This window comes from Triticum urartu, chromosome 2, assembly GCF_003073215.2.
Source record: "Triticum urartu cultivar G1812 chromosome 2, Tu2.1, whole genome shotgun sequence".
In the NCBI taxonomy this organism is placed as follows: Eukaryota; Viridiplantae; Streptophyta; class Magnoliopsida; order Poales; family Poaceae; genus Triticum; species Triticum urartu.
Genome location: NC_053023.1, coordinates 737289060 through 737298522, shown reverse-complemented (window position 1 = coordinate 737298522; position 9463 = coordinate 737289060). Strand labels below are relative to the sequence as shown.

Sequence of the window (9463 nt, the reverse complement as noted above, 5' to 3'; positions counted from 1 at the left end):
CCAACTTTCGAGGGTGGAGGACTGGAGGTGGTAGGTGGACTGTGACGGATCGTCCACGTCCATCATCAACCTCACGTCCACCGGCGCCGGCTACACACAGGCCACGGACTCCTCCGAAGATGTGTAGGTCATGGGAGGCGGTAGGGCATTGTGTCCCAAGTGGGCCAGTCCGTCTTCCATGTTCTAGTCTTCCTCGTCAGAGACCGCACCTTCTAGAGATAAATCAATAATAAAACAATGATACATATACGTAGTTTGTAAATGCTACCCTTGAGTGCCCATGTTTGTGAAGGCGGCCACGAGTCTCGGCACCAAGTTGGCAAGCGCGATCCTGAAGCCAGTGGAGCAAGGCAGCTCCATGGCCCCTTCATCGGCATGAATGCATCCCCGCAGGTACGCGTCGCACGCCATGAGCACGTGCCTCCCCCGCTGGCGGAAGTGGTCCGCGACGAACCCTTCGAAGCCTCGCGGCGGCTGACGAAGCAGGTGCAGCGCGGTTCGGAGAGTAAGCAGAAAGGCATTCTCGCTGTAGGGCAGTGCATTGCGGCGGCCCTCCGGCGTGTCGACCAGTGTCTCGTGGCCGGCCTCGTTGTAGTAAGGCTGGCCGTTGAGGACGAGCGCCTGGAGGGAGACGACAACCTGGAGGATGCTTGACGTCCCCGGCGACCAGACCTCGGTGCCCTCGCCGCCGAAGGTGTTTAGCAGACTGAGGCACACTGTGCCGGAGGGGTATAGGTTTGGGTTCAGGCGGAGGCCGAAGGAGCGATAATACACCTGGGGTGGCACGGCGGGGTAGGAGGGCGGCAGCTGCAGGTCGAAGAAGAAGAGCCCATGCTGGTACGGCGTCCCGCTGGCGCCCACCATGGCCGCCCGGAGCAGGTCCATCCGGTCCTCGTATGCCCGCACGTAGATGGTATCTGCAAGCATGCATAATATGTAGATCGTCGATGCCAAGGCCAGTTCATTATTACTTGGGGCATTTATATGCATGGACGTTAATTACATGGAACAATAGGTTACAAGAGAGAGGCCAACCTGGTAAGCTATCCTCGAGTATTTTCCACTCCTTCTGAACCGTCTTAACCTAAGCTTTTTCCTCCGTTACTGCTGCCCTGCAATTTATTTGCAAACAACAAAGAGCTGGCACTGGTTAACGTTTGTCTCTTATCCGATCCTATATATGAATTATATGAAGAAAACTACTATTGGAAAATGATAAACACCTGTGAAAGTAGGGGGGGGGGGGGGGGGGGGGGGGGGCAGCTTGTCTTGGCGCACGTACCTGCTCCATGGTGTCAAGGTAATGGTGGTCCGGCGGACTCTGCACTACGTCAAAGTTTGGGAATTTTAACGTGTCATCATCACCAGTGGCGGCTTCTCCCGACCTCACCGCATACTTGACATCACCGTCGCCAGTCTCATCGCTTCTTATCACTGGAGGAAAGACGACCTCCGTGACAACGCCCTCGATGCTAGTATGTACGTGACTACCACCCAAGGATACATGCGTAGGCACTTCAACAACATTGTGCATGCCCGCAGCTGGCAAATCCGAGGTTGACGACGATGTGCGGTTGACAAGATACAACAACTTGGCTCGAGCCAACACTTGAACCACCGATCGGATCATGGACTGGATGACACCACCCAACCGGTTTGTTCTTGTAGCGGCATGGCCATCTGATTCATTAGCAGAACTGCCACCGTCTTCAACCCTGGCACCTTGGATATTCCTAGTATCTGTTGGAACATTGTCCTGTGATTGGATATATAGGATGTATTATTTGCCACATTATTAGTAAGATACGGTTTTGTGATGCATAGTTAAGTTGATAGCTATGTACATAATGTTTCTAGATAGATACCACATCAGCAGCACCAGATTCTTGATGATTATCAACGCTGTCCTCCTCCAGCCAGTCGCCCATTTCAGCCTGCAGTTCGCTGTAGTGTTCCTTGCTGGCAACAGTGATCTCATGGGGTAATACCTGAAAAATCATATATAGAATTAAAACAGTTATTAGATCGTATCTAAAACATCCGTACTCCATCTAGTTTTCTATATATATACAAGGCCGCATCATATTTTTATGTCTAACTTTGATCATTAAGTTTACCAACAAAAAGTAAATTATATGCCACAAAAAATGTGTCATTTGAAACACATTTCAAAGAACTTTCCAATCGTATATTTTTATGACATATAACTCATATGTTATTGATCAAAATTATAAGTCAAAGTTTGACATATAAAATGAAGTGACCCTGTATGCAAAATATATGAGTATCAATGTGTGAATTTGACCAATAAAATACAGATTATGCAACATAGAAAATTATACAAATTAATTTATACTTGAAAAAAAACATTGGTACATTGCTTATATGATAAATTATATCAGGAAAAATAGATGGCTTACCATTGACGTGGTGTCGTCGCCCCATTTGACATGGATGTGGCCGTCACTCAAGTCAACAACACGACCAACCCATGAAAGATCGAGGACCTGTGGTTGCCGTGCATTATTTTCACTCACGTTTGATGATAGTGTACGAACCACGACGTCCCCATAGAAAACGGAGTGGTCAGGGTCTCTGCCTAGATCATACACACTAACGGCCTCGTCGTCGCGTTCCACCTCCCGCCCTCTAGACGCCGCCTTGAACCACGACACATGCGCCGTGTGGTCCTTGGAATTTAGGTTCCTGACGACACCGACACGCCGCACGGTTGATCCCCCGGTGAAGTCGTCATCTCGAGCGTCGATGACATACTGCCCGGGGAAGACCTCGTGCTCGTTCATCATGTCGAAGGGGTTGAGGGACATCGACGGCACCCCGTGTTGTCGCGTGCCGTCCTGCCACAACACGTTAACGGTGGTGCCAGTGCGGAAGACGGTCATGGTGCGCAGCGGTGCCGACCACTGGTAGCCTCGTCGTGCCCGCCCCCTATACCGTATGAACATGGGCTTCCTCAGCTGCTTGCGGTACGATCTCTCCTCCTTGTCCACTGGAGCGGTTGCTAGGCCGGCAGTTAACGATGGCGGCGACGGCTCAACCTCTTCTTCTTCAGATTGCAGTGAAATCTGGTGTTGTGGATCATGAAGAGAATCGATTTCTGAACTAGGGGAAGCAGCAGTGCTTTCTCGGAGGAAGCAACGGTCGCCTACTCCCCAGCTGCACTCGTACGCGGAGCAGAAATACATTAGGTTCTCAGGTTTTTGGTAAGCCGGAGGAGCGGACCCGTGGAGGAACTGCTCGTCCGTGTCGCCGTAGGCGGACACGATCCAGTGGACAAGGACGCCGGCCATCTCCACCTTGGTCACCATCCCCACTTCATGCCTTTTCTTCCAGTGGCCACTTAGCCACCGCGCCCCTCCGAAGACGACCGAGGGGTCGCCGGAGGCGACGCTCAGCCCAGGGTAGAAGGTGACGTTCGTCTGTTGACGGTGAAGACCCGGTGTGCTTTCTGCCGGCCATAACTGCATGGTTGGTGACTCGGCGTCCGTGACCCTGCAGATAGCGCCGTCGTCGAACACGACGTCCACGTCCAGGGACACCTCAACCACGCGGCCCAGCCACTGCCCTTGCCCAGACACGACGTAATCCCCGAGGCTGAGCGCCCTGACACGCCGCACAGCTGAGGGCGGCAGGCCCCCGATGACTTCCCCTGTCGCGTCGCCGCCACGGTCCACGAGGTCGAGCGTTGTGGTGACGCCGGTGACGACGCCGATTTGGCCGCCGACGTCCGACGCCGATACTACGGCCTGTCCGACATGGAGAAAGCTCCGATCGACGAGGGCGATGTCGGTGTCGCCAGCCTCCTTGCTGAAAGGCAAGCCGTCGATGCCGAGCATTAAAAGCTCGTCGGCGGGGTGAGACAGCCAGGTGGCCGGAGCGAGAATGCCAAGCTTCGACTGAAAACTCACGAGGTCCTGCCCGTAAAAATTAGTTGTAGGTGCGGCGACGGCAACGTCCATCTTTTCTTCTCGATCGGTCGCCGGAGTATACGCGCGAGTAGATATATATACTAGGCGCCGTCGCTAGGTGGCCGATCGATTAAATTTATTGGCCAGGATGGGTGGGGTGTTCGAGTTCAGATAGGAATATGGGATATAAACCATTAGACAAACAGAGTTTGGGGAGTCATTAACCGATACGAGTCCAGCTCCTTCTCGGATACGATCAGCACCGTGCACGTATATATAATTTTCCTCGATTGATGATGATATGGTAGCATCGCCGGCATCGCGCGTTTGTTTTGTCGCCGGCGATCGATCGAGATGGAAGAGATCCCCACCGTCAGCGGTGGCCGTAGGTACGTTCACATGTCGATCGATGGCGCTCTCTCTCTCCATCTCTCGGCTTCTACTCGCCATCTCCATGTGTTAAAAAACTTATTCAAATTGTAGAGAAGGAGGATATGCGACGACGAGGGCGCCGCCATGAATATGCGACGACGAGCGCGGCATCAGGATATCCTGATTCCTTGTCCCCGTCTTGATCGGCACAGGATATGCGACGACGAGGGCGCCGCCATGCTGCGGACCACGCCGCTAGGGCGCGAGGTAGCGCTCAGGGAGGACCTGCGGGCGGCGACGGTCGTCTACAACCATCTCAAGAGTATGGGCATGTTCAAGTGGAAGGCCTACAAAAAGCAGCGGCAAACCATCCGGGGCCTCATCAGGACCATCCACCAGGCAGCCACGCGGTACAAGGACCGCCGCCTGGACGCCGGCTTCTTCTACCTGGTGCCGAGAGAGGCGGACCTCACCGTCGAGGTCCGCAGCCACTTGTACCACATGCCGCTCCGGGAAGCGGTGCGGAGGTGCCGGCTGCAGCTCCAAAAGAGAAGAGACGTTCTTGAAGAGAAGAGCAAGGCCGCTTCTTCTTCTGAGGGTCAGGCTCAGGTATCCGATGCCGGCACTGCTGGATGGCTCTCGCCCGCTGCTAGATTCATGTTGTGGACGACGCTGTCGTCCTTGGTTCTAGGTTGTATCATTGTCCGTATCTGAAGTTCTGAACACAAGAGGAGAAACAAATAATTCTGTAATCCTCATTGTTTCTTTGTGGTTTCGAAACTGCTCCACGGACGACATGTACTGTCCGATTTTCGTCTGACCCCTCGCAAAGTTAATCCTACGCATGTGTGGTGTGGCTGTTTTTAACCGTCGTCCTAGAATCTTCCAAAATTTGTCGTACCTATAGCAAGATTCTTGGGGTTTAGACACTCCCCTACAATTGTGTTGTCTGGCTCATATTATGACAAATCTCGCGAGAATAAAATATTACCTAAATGCTAGAAAGTGCAGCTGCACTTTTCGGTTGATCCGAGCGCACGTTCAAAGATCAAACGACGCGACAAACTGATCCCTGATTTGAAAAATTGCCCATCCACCCATTCTATATATGAAAAGATTCTTTCACTGTAGTACGTTGATTTTCTCCACCTTGTCCGACCCTTCGTGTGAACCCAGCGATGACATAACGTGCATTAATTCTGCTACAAAAAATTCAAAAAGCTATAACTTTCAAACCGCGTGCCGGAATTATGATCCGTTTTCACAGTTGGGTTCCTCGTGACAAGCTCTTCAAAACTAGATCCATATGAACATGTTTTGATGTTTTTCCAAAAGCAACTTTGATGTTAGACGAGGCAAGTTTAGTTCTAAGCATGAGCAATTTTGATGCTAGAAGAATTGCACCAATGTATAAGTGAATTTCGCCGAGTAGCCTCCTACTTAGTTGTGTGCAATAGTGTAATAGGTGGTTACCATGGTTGCTAAGTTGCATACATCAAAAACTAAGTTGTACATAGTTCAGTCGCCTACCATAATGTGAAAGTTGCTCACTGTAAAGTGGGAAGTTTTCTAACATGGTTTCCAAATTGTCTACCTCAGAAACCAAGTTGCCTACGTCGCTACGAAGTTGTCTACGGGTGATCCCTAATTGCCTAATATACTATGAAAGTTTTCCATCAGAGGACCTAAGACGCCAACACTACTGAGTGCGCGGTTGTTGGCTAGCCAGGTCACGGGTGTTAGATAAGAAGTTGCATAGGGGGTAACCAGAAGTTGGCAGATCAGACAATTGCCCACAAACCTATGTAAATTCTTAATTTTTAGTTGAGTTGCCTGTAAAAATCATTGAAATCTTCAGATATAATGATGAAAACACACATGAGTTGGCTTGTCAGGTCGCGAACGTTTCTTTAAAAAAATTCAAAGCAACTTTTATGCTAGATGATGCAACTTTAATGCCAAATAGAAGCAACTTCACTCCATTAAAAATAACTAATTACCAAGAATAAGCAACTAACTAATAATGCATAGAAACTTTGAAATAGAGGTAGATAATATCACATCACCGTCATATCAACTTTCCTTCTACAAGAGGCAACTTTAGAGCTAAAAGCAGGCAACTTCACTACATTTTGTGTCCTAGTTAATTTTGTCCATAATTTGGCTGTGTGCATCAAGATGCAGAGGTCGGGTGTATTCCTCCTTTTCAAAAAAGTCAATCCTAACTTCCTCACTGGTACTTCTAACTTGCCTATTGATCATGCTCGTATGCCGTTGTTTCTAAATTGCTATTATACTATGAAGTCATCTACCAGTGATGCTCCCGTGTCTGCTATTGCTAGTTATGGTAGACCAACATGATGGTGAATGTAAACCACTTCAGAGTGTTTTAGGCAACTTATAAAAACAATGATAAATAACTTCATAATATTGTAAGCAACTAATTTTGTGTTGTTTCTAAATTGCTATTATACTATGAAGTCATCTACTAGTGATGCTCCTGTGTCTGCTATTGCTAGTTATGGTAGACCAACATGATGGTGAATCTAAACCACTTCAGAGTGTTTGTAGGCAACTTATAAAAACAATGATAAATAACTTCATAATATTGTAAGCAACTAATTTTGTAAAGTTAGGCAACAGAGCAGCAATTGTAGGCAACTAATTACCAATAGCAGTAACTAGGCATCAATAGTAGGCAATTTATAACATTTATAGGCAATTGAATATCAACTTTAGGCAACTGACCATCAACAATAGGCAATTGAGCAGCCATGACACGCAAATTGGGACAATCATAGCAAAATTCATAGATACACATAGTGTAGCGATGTTGCTTTATATATAGCTGAAGGAAATATGCCCTAGAGGCAATAATAAAGTTATTATTTATTTCCTTATAATCATGATAGAGGTTTATTATTCATGCTAGAATTGTATTAACCGGAAACATAATACATGTGTGAATACATAGACAAACAAAGTGTCACTAGTATGCCTCTACTTGACTAGCTCGTTAATCAAAGATGGTTATGTTTCCTAACCATGAACAATGAGTTGTTATTTGATTAACGGGATCACATCATTAAGAGAATGATCTGATTGACATGACCCATTCCATTAGCTTAGCACCCGATCGTTTAGTATGTTGCTATTGCTTTCTTCATGACTTATACATGTTCCTATAACTATGAGATTATGCAACTCCCGTTTACCGGAGGAACACTTTGGGTACTACCAAACGTCACAACGTAACTGGGTGATTATAAAGGAGTACTACAGGTGTCTCCAAAGGTACATGTTGGGTTGGCGTATTTCGAGATTAGGTTTTGTCACTCCGATTGTCGGAGAGGTATCTCTGGGCCCTCTCGGTAATGCACATCACTTAAGCCTTGCAAGCATTGCAACTAATGAGTTAGTTGCGGGATGATGTATTACAGAAACGAGTAAAGAGACTTGCCGGTAACGAGATTGAACTAGGTATTGGATACCGACGATCGAATCTCGGGCAAGTAACATACCGATGACAAAGGGAACAACGTATGTTGTTATGCGGTCTGACCGATAAAGATCTTCGTAGAATATGTAGGAGCCAATATGGGCATCCAGGTCCCGCTATTGGTTATTGACCGGAGACGTGTCTCGGTCATGTCTACATTGTTCTCGAACCCGTAGGGTCCGCACGCTTAAGGTTACGATGACAATTATATTATGAGTTTATGCATTTTGATGTACCGAAGGTTGTTCGGAGTCCCGGATGTGATCACGGACATGACGAGGAGTCTCGAAATGGTCGAGACATAAAGATTGATATATTGGAAGCCTATATTTGGACATCGGAAGTGTTCCGGGTGAAATCGGGATTTTACCGGAGTACCGGGAGGTTACCGGAACCCCCCGGGAGCCATATGGGCCTTAATGGGCTTTAGTGGAAAGGAGAAAGGGGCAGCCCAAGGTGGCCGCGCGCCTCCCCCCTCCCCTAGTCCTATTAGGACTAGGAGAGGTGGCCGGCCCCCTCTCTCTCTTTCCCCCTCGGGGAATCCTAGTCCAACTAGGATTGGGGGGGGAGTCCTACTCCCGGGAGGAGTAGGACTCCTCCTGCGCCCTCCTCCTGGCCGGCGGCCCCCTCCCCCTTGGCTCCTTTATATACTGGGAGGCACCCAGAAACACACAAGTTGATCCACGTGATCTATTCCTTAGCCGTGTGCGGTGCCCCAGCCACCATAGTCCTCGATAATACTGTAGCGGAGTTTAGGCGAAGCCCTGCTGCTGTAGTGCATCAAGATCGTCACCACGCCGTCGTGCTGACGGAACTCTTCCCCGACACTTTGCTGGATCGGAGTCCGGGGATCGTCATCGAGCTGAACGTGTGCTCGAACTCGGAGGTGCCGTAGTTTCGGTGCTTGATTGGTCGGGCCGTGGAGACGTATGACTACATCAACCAAACACTTCCGTTGTTGATCTACTAGGGTACGTAGATCATACTCACCCCTCGCGTTGCTATGCATCACATGATCTTGCGTGTGCGTAGGAAATTTTTTGAAATTACTACGTTCCCCATCAGTGGCATCCGAGCCTAGGTTTTAAATGTTGATGTTATATGCACGAGTAGAACACAAGTGAGTTGTGGGCGATATAAGTCATACTACTTACCAGCATGTCATACTTTGGTTCGGCGGTATTGTTGGACGAAGCGGCCCAGACGGACATTACGCGTACGCTTACGCGAGACCGGTTCTCCCGGCGTGCTCTGCACAGAGGTGGCTTGCGGGTGACAGTTTCTCCAACTTTAGTTGAACCAAGTGTGGCTACGCCCGGTCCTTGCGAAGGTTAAAACAGCACCAACTTTACAAACTATCGTTGTGGTTTTGATGCGTAGGTAAGATTGGTTCTTGCTTAAGCCCGTAGCAGCCACGTAAAACTTGCAACAACAAAGTAGAGGACGTCTAACTTGTTTTTGCAGGGCATGTTGTGATGTGATATGGTCAAGACATGATGCTAAATTTTATTGTATGAGATGATCATGTTTTGTAACCGAGTTATCGGCAACTACAGGAGCCATATGGTTGTCGCTTTATTGTATGCAATGCAATCGCGCTTAATGCTTTACTTTATTACGTAGTATAGTGGAAGCATAAGCTTGGCGAGACGACAACGATGCT

The 9463-nt window shown here is 48.5% G+C and overlaps 1 pseudogene; it reads right to left on the bottom strand.

The window, feature by feature from the left end:
• Positions 1-264: 264 nt before the first annotated feature.
• On the bottom strand, positions 265-3980 carry LOC125534531 (annotated as a pseudogene).
• Between the last annotated feature and the right edge of the window lie 5483 nt (positions 3981-9463).